This window comes from Diceros bicornis, chromosome 3 (assembly GCF_020826845.1).
Source record: "Diceros bicornis minor isolate mBicDic1 chromosome 3, mDicBic1.mat.cur, whole genome shotgun sequence".
Taxonomy (NCBI): domain Eukaryota; kingdom Metazoa; phylum Chordata; class Mammalia; order Perissodactyla; family Rhinocerotidae; genus Diceros; species Diceros bicornis.
Window position 1 is genome coordinate 9,725,980 of NC_080742.1, and position 16,402 is coordinate 9,742,381.

Sequence of the window (16,402 nt, forward strand, 5' to 3'; positions counted from 1 at the left end):
CAAATCCTTTCTGATCTTTTCTTTGACACAAGTTGCTGCTTACCTGTCAAGCTGAAGGTGAGGCCATTGCCATCAGTAATGTGACCAGGGGCTCTCTGCTGCAGGGCTGCTCAGGTACTGACCTGACTCGATGAAACTCTTCTTTGTATTGAAACTCCTCCTCTTGATGAAACTCCTACCAGACGTGCCCCTGTAGACCTGGAGAGTCCCATAGCCAAGCAAACCATGTCCCAGCTACTCACCAGTGCACTGCCAAAGCAAGATTGAAAAGGAGCCTGACCTTTGCAGGAGTACTAATTTTTTGTTTTGTTCTGTTTTTTGTTTTAGTTATGCTTTCCTCTTTCCCTCTATGATCCAGCAGTAATTGTCAGAGGGACATATGTAACCAATTTTAACATAACTAACAAATGGAACATACGTAAACCAGTTCTAGCATAACTAACAAGTGGTCAACAAATGGTTGGTCAAACTTTCCCCAGCGTAGGTGTGGTATAACAAGACAGGGCAGACCTGGGGAAAGCATTTTTCTGTAAAGGATCCTATTTATCTAGACAGCTGTTCTGATACCAGATGTTGATTGCAGCTACATTGGCATCAACCTTGTTCATGTGTGTTTCTGCATTTCTGTTACTGTCCTGGTCTTCCTGCATCCTAATATTTTTCTATACTCTCGGATTCTTACTCTACCTCCCCGCTTGCCAGGGTTGGCACTACTCATCTTCTATCAAATTCAGACAAATCCAAGCATGCCCAGAGAAACACATGTGAGTAGTCTGTTTGGAAGGTTGGTCTCATTGTAACTTTGGCCACAAGCTGACTCCTCTTGTGTGTGGAATGCTCCTATGTTGGGTGCTTGAGATAGGTAGTACCAACACCGTGTTGTAAAATGAGAACACGTGTCGAATGGACTCAGGGGATATCATAGTGTGTAAGCTACATAGACACTGACTAAAACTTTTCTTTGTAAATATTTTCTTTATAGTTAGTCACTAAAAATTACAGAGCTTCAGTCACTAAAAATGTATTTCTTATGCATAATCATTGAAACCAGAAATGTAACCTGATTCTGAAATTGAAACAGAACATTTTATTCTGGTTTTCTTCATGGGAAATGACTGACTTTGGGAGGGTAGAAATAGAAAGTTAGAAGCTTATGAAGAAGAACCAAAGATGCATAATGCTCAAAACACCATTACAATATTTGGTAAATCAAATTTCATATATAAAATTTAAAATGGCTAAAGAGCATTGTAGCATTGGCTTTGTAAAGAACTAAGCTATATCTGAATTAAACTTTTGGCTGCTCAAAAGCTTTCTGAAATATCTGATCAAATGGATTAATTCTCAAATGCAGAGGTGGTTCCGGATGCCCCTGTGGGGTCACAGTCCCAGACCACACATATCTCCTCTCAATGCTCTTGTATATTCCCTGGCTCCGTCACCAATGGCCACACCAGGTATCTGAGGACATTTTTTCTCGTTTGACAGAAAACCTATTCAAGAGGGATTGTATACAAAAAAGTACCTATTTCCATCCAACTTCTATAGCCTTTTCCCATTAATATGCTGTGTTGCTAACATAGAAAAGTCTGCCATGGAAAGTGAATCGAGTACTCCTTTTAAGGAGCACAAACTGGGAGATTAGGAAGGGGAATTTAAAACATACTAAGATTCCATTTCTGGGAATTTTCACAAGTCATATTTCCTTAGTATAAATTCAAAACACATATTTAAAAGAGAAAAAAACAACAAAAACATATATGCAACAGAAAATTGCATAAGTACATGAGTCCTTCATATAACCAAATACTGTATTATCACAGTTCTTAATGTAGATTCGTACTAAATGTCATTGAAAATATTCACAGAAGAATCTCAAGTGAAAAAAATAAATTATGGAACATACCTAGTTGGTCAAATTTTGTAAATATATATTTATTGAGAGGTTCATACAAAATCTGGATAGAGGTACATCAATGTGTAATAATGGTGATTATCTCTGAATGGTGGGGTTTTGGACAACTATTTTTTTTTTTTGCTTTACTGGTTCTAATTTTTCTGCAATGGACTTGGATTGATTATATAACAAATATGCTGAATGCAATAAAAAGCATATTTCCCAATGTCCCAGCCTCGAGTCAATGAAATGACTAGTAGGAATGAAAATAGGTCCACAGTGTTTTAGAGTGCCTTCCTGGCCTTTCTAACTGTTGCCTAACCTGCCAGCTCTCTTGCTTTGGAAACTTCTGACCTACATGAAACGCTGGATGGGTTGATGGAAAACCATTGCTGGCTTTAGCTTTTACCATAAATGAAATGGGCTCATTTTATCATGTAGTTTGACTGAAATTTACAATCTAGATATGGCTGGTTATAAGCATGGCATGAGGTTCTGTGCATTAAGATTGCATCAAAATGGTTTATGTGTTTTAATTATTCACTGCTGTTTTTAACTATAAAAAAAACAAGAGATGAGGAAGAGAGGCCCTCTCCAAACTATGAATGGCTGAAGTGTGGACATATTCAGTATTCTGTGTTCATTAGGACTAAGGCAGAGCTGTATTTTCTCTAATAGTATAATCCACTGTGCTTAATTTTGCATCCGTCTTCATGTTAGTTAAGTTATCAGGGCAATAGAAGATTAAAACCAGTACTTGAGTCTTTATGACACATCATTATATAAACAACCTTTAACTTCTAATAAAAATTGTTTTACCATACGAGAAAAATTAATCTGTAATTGTTGACTTGTTTTGGGTTTTTCTTCAGAAGACATTGAGCTGGTAGGCTAGGAGAGCACCTAGTAGTGGTGTTTACATAAGGAGAAAGATGACTAATACTCAAAGATACCTTTACTCAAAGGCAAGTGGCAGATGTTGCTGATCATAAGAAAGCAAATGTGAAAATGACAATTCTTCCACATACTGAATACACTAACATCCTGTTTTACAGATGAGGGAACCAAGAAATGACAGAGCAAGATTTTAAACAATTTTTGTTTGATTTCAAAGTCCCACTTTCCATGAAACTATAATACCCCTATAATACTACCATGCCTCTGTAGTAATTCTTATGCTTTTCACAGTGCCACCACGTAATAAATACTGTAGGTATTTGTTGACTGATATGACAATCAAAAGAAGTATTTATCATTATATTCACATATGTGGCTAATGGAGGTTTCTGCAACATAGAAAAATCCAAAAGACATTAAATTTTTGTTACTATATAATGTAAATACTATCCTTTCCTGAAAGGTGTTGTGATACAAAACATTTAAACTTGCTTATTGAGAACAAAGAAGTCTTCTACTCACTTTTGATCCCATTCCAAACCAAAGGAACTCTTGTGCTGGGTTTTGAAACAAAGTGCTGAAATGATACATGTCCCTTGCTAGACTGTAAACCGCAGTCCCTTAATCCAGATGACCTCAAGGCTTGACCAGAGAGTGCTCAGCTGCTTCTTCCGGTTACCTTTTCATGCTGGCTTGTCCTTAATATAGCTAATGCTCCCCAGATGTGTCAGCTGCTAGCTCTCTTTAACCCTTGCTGGTCTCATATGCAGCACTGGCTGCTTCTCTCAGACACAGGAGTGAAAGAGATATCTCCTAATGGAAAAATTGCAAATCTTTCAAGTGCCGTCAGGCCATGGCAATGCCATGCAGCAAAGCGACCAAATGCATGTTTTTGTTTTGGATATTTTATTTTTGAAAATTAAAAAAAGAGAGAGAGAGAATAATATAATAAACTCTCCGTGTGCCATTACCCAGCTTTAACAAAATGATTTCATGTATACCCTTACCCACATCCACCTTCTCAAATGATTTTTTAGCAAATTCCAAACATTTTATTTTATGAACAAACATTTCATTATGTAACTCTAAAAGTAAAGGACTCTTCTTTTTACATAACCACAATGCCGTGATTGTATCTTAAAAATTATAATTCTGAGTGTTATCAAATATTTGGTCAGTGTTCAAATTTCCAATTATATCTTTAATGTCACGAGTTTTTCTAGTTTGAATCAAGATCCAAACACAGCCTACTTGTGAAGATTGGTTAATATATTCCTTTAAAGTCTGTTTTCACCTATTGGTTTCCCCTCCATCTTTTTTTTCCCATTTGCAATTTATTTGCTGAAGAAACTTGCTTGTTTGTCAAGATGGTTAGGATTTTGATGGTTATATCCCCATAGTATAGTTTAATGTCCCTCTTTCCTCTGAATTTTCTGTAAATTAGTAGTGGGATCTGGAGGATAGACCAGATTCAGGTTTGATTTTCTGAAAAGATTCCTTATTAGGAGGTGCTTTGTTCCTCCGTCAGAAGACATCTAATATGTGGTTAACTTTCTCTTTTTGATATTAGCAGTAATTGATGCTCAGTGCCTGATGGTAATTCATTTTGGGTTGCAAAAGGATAATATTCCTATTCTATCATTTCTTTTTCATTTATTGGCTGAAATACCACAATAAAGAAAATCTTACTCTTATCTACTATTTGATTACCCAATGGTTCTTGTTTATGAGTTTTCAAAATAATGAGTTGGTTCACTAGTGTCATCTAATGGCTGAACAATTACTTTTTAAAGTACTGTTATGAACTCATGGATTTAAATTTATCTTATATGTTTCAATCTTTTGAAGATTTTTTTCCTCATTGATCCTCATGAGGGATCTCATCTTTGACAGTCTGAGACTTGATTCCTAGGTCTTTAACACACAGCTGGTAATCTTTGATTGCTTCCTTGTTATCCGATATGAGAAGAGTTTCCAGATGATCTTGTTTATTTCCTGTCCTGACCTGGAATTAGCCATTTTTCCAAGGAGCTCTGATTATTTTCAGAAGGAAATTGGATTTCAGCACCAAATTCTGGGTGCTGTAGGTACTCCTTGCTACTGGGTGCATCGGTATTTCTAGGACTTTTCAGTTGAAAAAATTAGAAAGTCATTTTTTCAAGCGGAAAATATCAGTTTATATTGATCCTTCAAATTCAAGACTAAAAGATCTTTATTTAATCTCTTCTTTCTGACATCTGTTTTTCTTTTCTCCCTTGCCAAGGATCTTGCTTGTGAAGCACACTGGATAATAGGATTATAATATCACAGAATTACATTTTATACACACAACACTTTGAATTACAAAACCATTGCTATGATATAAAATATGATTACTGAAAACTGTTTAAAACTTTTTCCAGCATTTTCGTCCTTACGGCATATGTTATTAGGGATGTATCATCAAAAACTTGTTACTTGGATTAGTTTCTGTATGGTTATGCCGGCAACTAGTTACCCATTTAGATTCATGTATCTCATTTTAATTTCAATTTTTAGAGATTAAATTCTTTTTATTATATAAAATGCTGACATGGTTTCAAAGTCAATTCTATAAAACAAGATATATTCGAAGAAGTCTACCTTCTATCCCTGTTTCTTCATCCTATTCACACTGTACCCTTAGAGGAGATGTCAACATTAGGATGGTTACATAAAAATATTACATACTATATTTCTTCCCTTATTACCATCATTTATTCACAGTGCTACAGTTAACTATATGCTAATACTCATCAACTGTCCTTAAATTGATATATCTCCAGTTATTTTAATTGTCTTAAGGTTATTTCCTAGTAGATACCTCAGGAATAACTCATGGATAATGAAGAGTTTGACTTTATGATTAAAAAACAGTTTATCTGAATATAAAATTCTTGGCTCAGATTTTATTTTTTGGTTTACCCCAGAAGGCATAAAATGTTGCTATTGAAAATGCTTGACAGTTTGATTTTCTTTCAGTTATATGTGACCTAGTGTTTTTTTTTTTTTTTAGTGAGGAAGATTGGCCCTGAGCTAATGTCCATTGCCAATCTTTTTTTTGCTGAGGAAGATTAGCCCTGAGCTAACATCTGTGCCCATCTTCCTCCATTTTGTATGTGGGAGGACGCCACAGCATGGCTTGATGAGTGATACATAGGTCCGTGCCTGGGACTCAAACCTGCAAACCCCGGGCTACCAAAGCAGAGCACATGAACTTAACCACTACTCCACTAGGCTGGCCCCATGACTTAGATTTTTGTCCGGCTGTCAAAAGAATTTACTCACTTTCTTCACCAGACAATAGTTTCATTAGACTTTTCTCAGTGCTCTCAGTCTATTTTCCCAGGTACATGGTGTAACTTTACAACATGTACTTTCAGATACACATATATTCTTAATTTTACGAGCATTTGTTTTTAATTATAGGTTTTTGTTTTATATCTCATTTAATGTTTTGGTTTTCTTCTTTGAGGATTCTTATTATACATATGCTGTTTCTTCTTTTCCTATCTTCCATAAGGTTGAATATAACAGAGATTTCTGAGGGCTAATATCTGAATTGCACCTATAAAAAGCCTAACTTGGAGTGAGAAGTAAATTTTAGGGAACGTGGTCCAAGGATAGAAGTGATTAACAACCAGGTGAGTTGAGTGGATATTGTCTATGATTCAGACAACCAATAGGCTGCTTGTTTCCTAGTATACTTATGTCCTCTTATTTTCTTAAGTGGCCAAAATAAGAAATTACATGAAATTTACTATTGCATTTGAGATTATGCAGAGTTTCCAAAGTAAAGTTTACAAAACAGTCCTGGGGGAAATTATTTATAATTCATTGCTAAGCAAATCTTTGTTTTCCTTGAGAGCTGTGTTTCCTTTTCTTGATGAAAGTCATCATAATTAGGCTTTCTATTTCCCCCTGGCTGCTAGGAATCCAAATTGTGGCTCAGTCTTGCAATAATAACTGTAATTATTTAGAGATCCTTACTGCATGAATGTATTCTTTAACTTGGTCCCAACTTTTACTTCAAAGGTTTTTAAACTTTGTTGTCAAAGGACAAGCTTGCAGAGAAATTGTATACAAAATGTAGTTTGAATATGCATTTTTTTTCTGGGAAAGTCTGGACATTTCATCAGATACTGATTCTAAAAGGGATCTGTAATGCAAAAAGAATGTTAAAACTACCGTTGTTATTTCATTTGATTTATAAAACAGAAACTTCTGTTCTAGTTTAATTTTAAACTCTCAGTGACTTATATCAAAATAACTTGTTCACTTTTGGAATCACATTAAGCTTTTTTTTGTCTTGACAAAATATAATTAATAGTGGACTGATGAATTTACAGTGTAGATCCCAATCTCTGAAAATCAAGTCATGCCATTTGCACGTCTGGATCATGTAATACAGGGAAAAAAGCTAAGGTCTTTTTCTACAAATATTATTAAGAGCCTGATGAAAAGTCATCACTTGGGTTCACTAACTTTGGAAAGAAGGCTAGCATCATATTGATCATTCCAAGTAGTGTTCTCCTTAAAATAGGTTGAGACACAAACCACTTGAATAAAGTCACTTATTATTTCTACATAAGCTAGTTTCATTTTATTTCTTCTCTAGGTTTCTCTTCCTCCCACCATTGCATTGTGATTTTTTGTGCATGGGTAAATGTCTTGTGGGCTTTTGGTAAATATTTACCAGATTGGTCATAGGTTTATTACCATACATCAGATGCCTGTGAAGAAATGTGTCCATCCTCTTAACTACGAGTTAAGATCTGCAAATAGTTCCCTTGCTTGATGCATAAAGATGAAATATATTGTAAGATAGAGTGTTTTGTAGAATTAAAACAAATGATAAAATTACATTAATATTATGTCTGTCTGTCTATCTATGTATCTATGTATCTATCTATCTGTCTGTCTATCTATCCCAGTAGAATGAAGAGGTAGAACAAGGCACACAGTACTTATTACATCAAAGCTGACCAAACTTGGGAGGAAAAAATTAAGCTTATGTTTGGGAATCCAAAGTATCTCAATTAAATGTGTAATTGAATGGAATCACTTATCTAGAATGCATTCATATTATATTTTGTCAATGATTTATTTTTAACTATTTGTGGCAATTCTTCAACTCTTTTTCTAGCGTACCTTAAGTTTGTGATTCTGTGAACAATAGATTGGCATTTAAATAAAAAGAGTTTCATTTACTTGAGAAATAAAATTAACTTCTTCTGATTTTGTACCTATTGAAAATATGGTTGCAATTTATATTCCCCTTGCAATAGTCTAAGGAGTTAGCTCTGAATAATTTCTGCCGGTCTTGCTATTCTTAATACAATTAGATTAAACTCTGTAAAATTTAGAGAATTTAGATTTGACTTGACATTTCAAAATATTTAGAAAGTGGCTAATGATTAAATGTTGAATGGTAATATACATAATTTTCCATGACATGAATAAAAACATCTAGATGAAATTTCCCAAGTCATTTGCACTTTAAGCAAACAATTACACATTTTTGGTCTGTTGAGTTATTCAATCAACTAGAATTAGTAGTTAACTTGCAATTTGATGGACCTGAGATGAGGAGAAAAATATTTGAGGTTGGAATCTGTTTATGTAAATGTTTTTATAAATTGTGGAGTCAGCTTAAATGCCTAAAGTGGATTCTGACACTGACGTTATTTTCTTTCTCCTTGCCAATTCAATTCACAGAGTCGGTGGCATTTAAGTGGCCAAATAGTTAGGTTACAAGTATTTATTAAGGTAAGCAAATCCTCACCCATTGCGTGTGGTCAGACATCTGATTTTAATTATGGGAGTGGTAGGTAAACATTGATGCTATGGTTAGATAGAAGCTGGTATGCCTTTTCTAAGCTCATTAGAGATTATAGCTTGCCAGTTTACACATACACATACACGAGGTCTGAAATAAAGATTAGTTTCTGTATTCTTTGTTTCTGTATTCTACTGATAATCTTCTGGAGAGATAAATACAGCTTCAAATATAACCCTAGATTAAAAAAGCAAAAAATACAAAACCAAAAATTGACCAGCTTTCAGTTCACGTTCTCTCACACCCATCCCCCAGCCCTAACCCCTAGGTCTCACTGGGCCGTATTACTCAGTTATTTATCCCTAAATCACAATCCCATTTCTCTACCACTTCACGTTTCCCCTAACTGTGCTCTAAACCCTGCCAAAAACAAAAGACCAGAAACAACAACAAAGAAAACCCCACAGAGGTTTTGTTTAACTTCCCTTCCACCTCACCTTCCATTAAATGAATTCCTTAGAAGTCACGTCATTAACAATGCTAATTTTCAGTAGAATCATTCTACTAATTTCACAAAAGTAAGAATCATAAAGATAGAAGATTGAACATCATTCATATGTTCTTGTTTCTTATGCATTTTATGCTGTAGTTCTAAAAAGCAAAACTGATTTGTGTTAATGTGTCATCTCCATATGTGAAGCACCTCAGGGAAAATTTCCATTAGGAAACTTAACTCGTTTTACGTTAGCCTCACTGAGCTTACCATTGACGTCATTTTTTAGTAATTTTTTTCCTCAACTGCCATCAACCTTAACTTAAACTTATATGCTTACTAAATAGAGTTTGGATGACTTTTCATCTCTATTTTCTACTTCTCCATATTTTCTGTAGTTCCATTACCCAAAGATAAGCCTACAAACGGTTTCTAAAGGTTTTGTGATACTGATCACCTCTTGAACTGAAGAAAAAATCAAGAAATATATTTCATGTGCCATTGCCTCTGAGTAACCACGTGCACAACCAACCATCACTGAGAGAAGGTTCAGGATCCTGCAGACAGGTCACGTGTAGTTATAGGCACCATTTTAAAGATGACCCCAGCTCTGAGTTGGCAAACTATTTAAAATAAATTGTTCTACAGATTCCACTTGCTGTATAAGGTTGTTTATATAATTCTGTGTGAAAGCTATCAGTGGGAAACAACAAAAGTCCTATTACAATGGCTAAACTTAATGACAACAACAACAAACTCTTGCCAATATAGTGCATGTTTATTCCCATCTTGGCATCTGTTTCTTGGAGGACTAAGGCTTGAATTTTACTGTATGTAAATTATAGCTAAAAAAAAAAAAAAAGCATAATGCCTGGCATATAGTAACAGCTCCATAAAATGCTATTTTTGATAGCCCTCAAATGCCAGGAGTGTTACTCCTATGCAAAAATGACAATGAACATGATTAAATGACTATGAACATGGTTTATTTTGACAGCTTTAGTTAAATAGTTGCTTAAGAATTTCACTACTATGTATGAATTAGCTTTAAGCACTCTTCAGCCAAAATAAAGAGGTTAAAGATTTCCTCTACGTATTCAGTACACTGGTGAATTTAATGAAGCTTTAATGATTTAAAATAAATTATTTAAATAAAAATTTATTCAAAAATACTTAAGAAGTCATTTTCCCCCAAGAATTAGTTAGGAAACTGTTTAAATATCCAGAATCTATCATTTGAATGTTTTGCTTCTTTTCAAATTTCAAAAGTAATACATTTGTGTTGTAATAAGTGAAACAACATAATACAGTTCAGAAATGGGCAAAGCTAACAATCACCCACTCCTATAATCACCCACCCATCCCTATAAGTCAGTAGGTAGAGAGCCACCTTGTTCTTCTAATTTCTGTAAGCATACATACACATATATTATTTTATACCAATCCTACCATAGTATGGATTCTTTGTTAGTAGTCTTCTCTCAGCTTTGATTTTCTGCTTATATCACTTCCCCACCCCATCCTTCGCTCTCTTTGCTGCCTCAACTCCCTACATTATGTATCCCTTTATGATCTTATTGTACATACACATTCCATACACTTTTTTGTCATTGTTTATTTTACAAAAATGGAATATTAAATACTCTTCCCTACAGGTCATTTTCCTCATTTAACACATTTTGGAATACCCCCAAGCCCCATGTCAGTTCACATAGCTTAATTATTCTTTAGTAATAGTTGCTAATATTGCATAATATCCCATGAATAATGTATTTAACCATTTTCCATTTGGTTGACGTTCATCTTGCTTACACTTTATTTTTTGCCACTTTAAACAATGCTGCAATAATTTTTTTATATATTTCCCTTCATATACTCTAATACTCTTATACCTACGGGATAGAGTCCCAAAAGTTAAACTGTTGGGCTGAAGTGTATGCAAATTTCTAATTTTAATAGATACTGTCAGTTGTTTTCCAAAAAAACTGTAACCATTTACATTTCCATTTTTTTCACCACACCCATGCCACCAATAGATATTATTGCTCATTTTATCTTTTTATAGTCATATATGAGAACTGTCATAAGACAATTTCTCATTCTTTGATAAATATGAGTAGCCTTTAACAACTAGAGCTAGGAGGGAACTATGACTCCTTCCTCCCAGTCTCACAGTGATCTCTTAAATCAAAACTAGTCTCAAACTGAATTTTTCTCGTGCACACATTATTAGCAAGCAGTCACCAAAACAATCTAGCTATTCCTCTAAGCAGTCTCTGTCCTTACTACACTCTGAGAGCACCTTCCCTCGCAAGGGAGATGCAAGAACAATTTTGAAGCAAGATCGCTTGTTTTTCAATCTTACTAATTTACTAGATGACAAAATCCTCCATTAAGTGGTTGCTGTGGAAGGGTGGGGCTCTGATGGCATATGCAGTTCTGGTCCTAAGGCTTTATTTGCTGCAAAAGTGTTAGAATATTAAGTTCGCCGGATTCCTATACCTTATTTGTGAAAGGTTGGAGGAGCCGACACTAATCTTCCTTGCTAATCACATATCTTGATCACCACTCATCTCACCAATGAAAACTCACTTTTGATCAGCGAATGCAATAGTAGAGATTTTAGACTTTGCAATTTAAACTACTTTTCATATTCACTTCTGGAAAGGGGACACCTTATAGGGTTTCTCAAGGGCTAACCGTGGAGTGTGAATTCAGGATTAGTAAACCTTAAATGTTAACTAACTTCTCTAGACTGTAGATGGAAGATAACTTATACACACACCTCATATGGTCGAAACTGAAGTATTTTAAAATAAACGCAGACAGTGTAGTAGGTATCAGGCAGCAGCTTTGCTGCTCTTCCAACAGCAAGTGACAATAAAAGAGAAACACATTTCTCTATTTTACCAAATATGCTTCAATAATTTAAAAGCATCAGTAGTGGGACCACTATTAGCCTCCTCCTTACAGGAGGAGAGGAGAAAAAAAGACGGCAGCCAGAATCCAGCAGCTGAGTGGATGTGTTCATGAGCTCATGCGTGCAGCATTAAACGCTTAGAGAAAGAAGCCTTATGGGTACTACATTTGCAGGTGGGGAACAAATACAGACAAATTGTGCCTATATCACAATGTTTGGTGTATTTGTCTTCATAATTCTTCCTAATGGTCAAAGCAGTTCAGTTAGGATTCAAAATACCCGAGGCTGCACTATAAGTGGTAACAAACAGGTTGAAACAAATTCTTTTTCCACACCTCACACTTTTATTTCTTTAAGGGAGATTCTGAAAACACAAAGTTGGAAATAGTTCCATCATTTTCCAAAGTTTGGAACAATGTTCAAAAGACACATTCATATAATTACTGAATTTAAATTAAGTCTGACATGATAAGCATGTACAGGTATGCGGGGATGAAATGCTTTCCCAAAGGTAATAGAATCACTTTGAGTAATAGCCATTCGGTTGCCTTTGTTTTTGACACAGTGATGGGAGCGTATTATGGTCACTGCAGTTTGATAAATGACCTTCCCATCATTCTCATTTTGTGGGTTTAGGTCAGACACCCATATTGTGACTTGGTTGGTGTGGAGGCTGGTGTTTTACTGTATTTTTAGAATATTTAGTCTATTTAGAAAGTTTACATAATTTTGGTTACACTGACTAAAGTGACTAGGACTAAAAATAAGATCGGCTTTTACAAAAACAAACTCTTCTAGCATTAGAAGATGGTAGTGTGTGCCAGTGTTCATTGGAAGTCCATCTGATTCTGGGTTTGGTGCTTAATATTGCAAATAGGGGTGCTCATGGACGAGAGAAAATACCTTGTCTCTGCTATTTGTAGGAACAGAATGTTCCTGAAAGGCAAAATGAAAAATGTCTTTTTACCATGCTGCTTGATCTAGACTGGCGATGCGATGGTGAATGCTCACTGATGGGTGTTATGTAAATTAAAGATACCACATATCTAAGGCTGTGTTAATCTGCTGTGGCAAAGATATCTCATCAGACACAGCAACTGTGACCACGGGTACCCCTTGGTTGAGTTTGCAGTAGACTACTATCATCTACCAGTATCCATCGAGTTTTTGTAAAGGCCACAAAGGTGAATTAAATGGGTATACGATGGAGACCACCACCTCTGCACACTGTAGGACTTTAGGGGTAGCACTCATCTCTGGCGTCCACCACTCATTCCAAGATGCAGCATTGTTTGTAATTTATTGTTTTGGCCAAGAAAAGGAGAGAAGTTTCAGAAATTTTGACTTGGCCTTCCCTGCTGGGATAGGTGTTATTCTACAGATCAAAAAATAAATGTGAAGGTTATGCCAACTGCCAAGTATACTGTTTTCCCTTCTGTGGCAATTCTGGCACTTCTGCTTCACTTAGTGGGGCTATTGGTGTTTCCAGGCATCTAAGAGTTATCCTAGCAGTGTGTTACCATTGTCTTCTGGGGTCCTTGCTAAGGGCTTAGACCGTGTAAGGTAGAAATGTGCTGTCAAATCAGAAAACTGTCTCTTAGCCAATGTAGGATCTGACCCACTTGACCCAGCACCTTCATAATCCGGTTCCGTGTGTCCTGTCCCGCCTTCTGCTCACACAGCTGACAAGGCCCTGCAGCTCCTCTGTGCCCTCTACAACCATTTCAGGATGTTTATTGGAAATTCACTGAATCTAGAGCTTACCATAGGCAAAATTGAGTCTTTACGAGAACAGGTTATTTTTCTCCGTTGTTTAGATCATCTTTGATGATTTTTATCAAAATTTCATAATTTGCTCCATTAAGGGTTTGCATGCCTTTTGATAGCATTATCCCTAGGTATTTTTATATTTTTAGTTGCCACTGAAAAATATCCTTTTAAAAACTGATTTATAACTGCTTGTTCCTGATGTAGAAATGCAACTGATTTTATATATTGATTTTTGTATCAAAACTTGTCAAACTTTTGTCTTAATTTTTCTGTAATTTCTTTTAGAGTTTCTACATTAAGAGAAAATTATATCTCTGCAAAATGAGACTTTTGGTTCTTCTTTTCCTTCCTTATTGTTTTTATTTCTTTTTTTCCTACTCCATTGAACTTGCTAGATCCCATAGTCAATGGCTAAATAGAAGTGATGATAAGACGTATCCTTATCCTTTTCCTGATCTTAGAGAAAATGCTTTCAACGTTGTATCTTTAGGTTTGATCTTTGCTATACATTTTTTTGTTTGCCTTTTATAAAATTAATGAAGTTTCATGCTTTCCTAATGTGCCAAAATATTTTTTTTAATCATGTATGGATATTGAATTTTCTTAAATGCTTTTTCTGATTCTATTAAAATAATAATCTCCCTTTCTCCTTTTAATAATGTGACAAATTATACTAATTGATTTTATATTATTAAACCCACATTGCAATCTAGGGATAAGCTTACCTTACTCATGATGTATTAACTTTCTATATATTAGTGTATACAGATTGCTAATATCTTATTTAATTACTAACATTTTGCATTTTTGTTCAAGAGTATGGTTTTTACATAATTTTTATTTATTTGACTGTTCTTGTCAGGTTTGAACATCAAAATGTTAGACTTATAAAATGAGATGGGATGTATTCTTTTGGAAGAATTTTGTGAAAAAAACTGAAATTATTTTTCCCTTGAATGTGTGGTAGAACCACTCTGTAAAGTTGTCTGGGTCTGATGTTTTCTTTGTGGGAAAATTTTTATTGACTTTGAATCATCTTTACTCAAGGAAAATATGTATTTCTTGGTATTTTCTGAGACACTAATTCACCAGCAGGTGAATCATAGTACTTTTACTTTACCAAATTATACCAGCATCATTATCCATGAGGGAGAATATACTTACTAAATTTCTACCAACAGTGACTAGAAATTACTGAATATTTCTGCTTCTTTGGTAGAATTCCTGGCATCTCATTAGAAATCACTTTGCAATTTATATGTAAGTGACAAAAAATAAATTGTCAGTGTTGTCTATATATTTTATAAATCTGGATTTGGAAAGTAGTGACATTAAGATAGCTTACTAAACATGAATAAATTTCCTGAATGACAAAACTAGTGTGGGACTGATGTTGATTCAACCAGTTTTCAGATTCTTTAATAATTCTTATTTGTGCATTGCTTTATTTTCCTTTCACCATTCTTTGGATGTGTTCATTCAAGTGAGGTTACTACAGCTGAACTCCATTTCTACATCAGGACTACTGTCACCTCTAGATTTAGATATAAATCTATCATTCTGACTTCCAGTTTCTGGCCTGACATGTAAAAAGCTTGGAAGTCATCACTCTTGTTGTCATAACAAGGAAAAAGCTGAACAAACTGAAAAGTCAACAACTCTTCTTAGATGCCTCAGAGAATTGAAGTCACAGGGCAAACCATTGCCACAAAAACTAGAGAGAGAGGCAGATACTGAGAATCATAGCTTATGGGAGCAGAAGCCCAGGAGAAGAAGCCTGCAGCTGGAGACAGTACTGAGAGGAACACTTAAACCATAATGGACCAATTGCTGGAGGCTCAGTGTGGATAAATTTCTCACTTTTTTAAAAAACATACCTGCTATTTAATTTTATCCTACTAACTTTTGTTCTTTTTTTTTTGCAGAGGAAGATTTGCTCTCAGCTAGTATCTGTTGCCAATCTTCCTCCTTTTTTCTTCTTTTCCCCCTTCAAAGCCCCAGTACATAATTGTGTATAGTTGTAAGTCCTTCTAGTTGTTCCATGTGAGCCGCCACCACAGCTTGGCTACTGACAGACAAGTAGTGTAGGTCTGCACCCAGGAACCATACCCGGGCTGCTGAAGCAAAGCCCACTAAACCTCACTGCTACGCCATCAGGGCTGGCTCAAACTTGAGTTTTATCTCCAGGAGCCACACTAAGTTCTCAGAGTGAAGATCAAAGAAAGATCCCCTAGTGCTTCTGGCATGAGGAGGGGAAAGTAATCATTTTGAAATACATCCAGAGCTCTCTACTCTCCTTAATAAAGGCCTGTCCTCAAGAGAAACAGTTTGCAAGGCTAACTGACCGGGGGGAAGGGAAATCCCCAACTCCAGCCTCCTCTAGCCTTCCTGTCTCACCTAAGACAGGGCAGGGGTGGGGAGAGGGTGGAGCTTAGAAGTACTTGTGAAACTCAGTCCAGGCCCCAGGCTCACTAAAAGACTAAGACCTAATCATAGGACTAGAATGATTCCCCTCCCCCCACATCTACTGCCACAGCAATAGGGCTCCTGCACAATAACGGTAAATTATAGCTAAAAAAAGTGCAAAGCTCAGACCCTATTTAAGAAAGATTCTCTAGGGAAACCCAA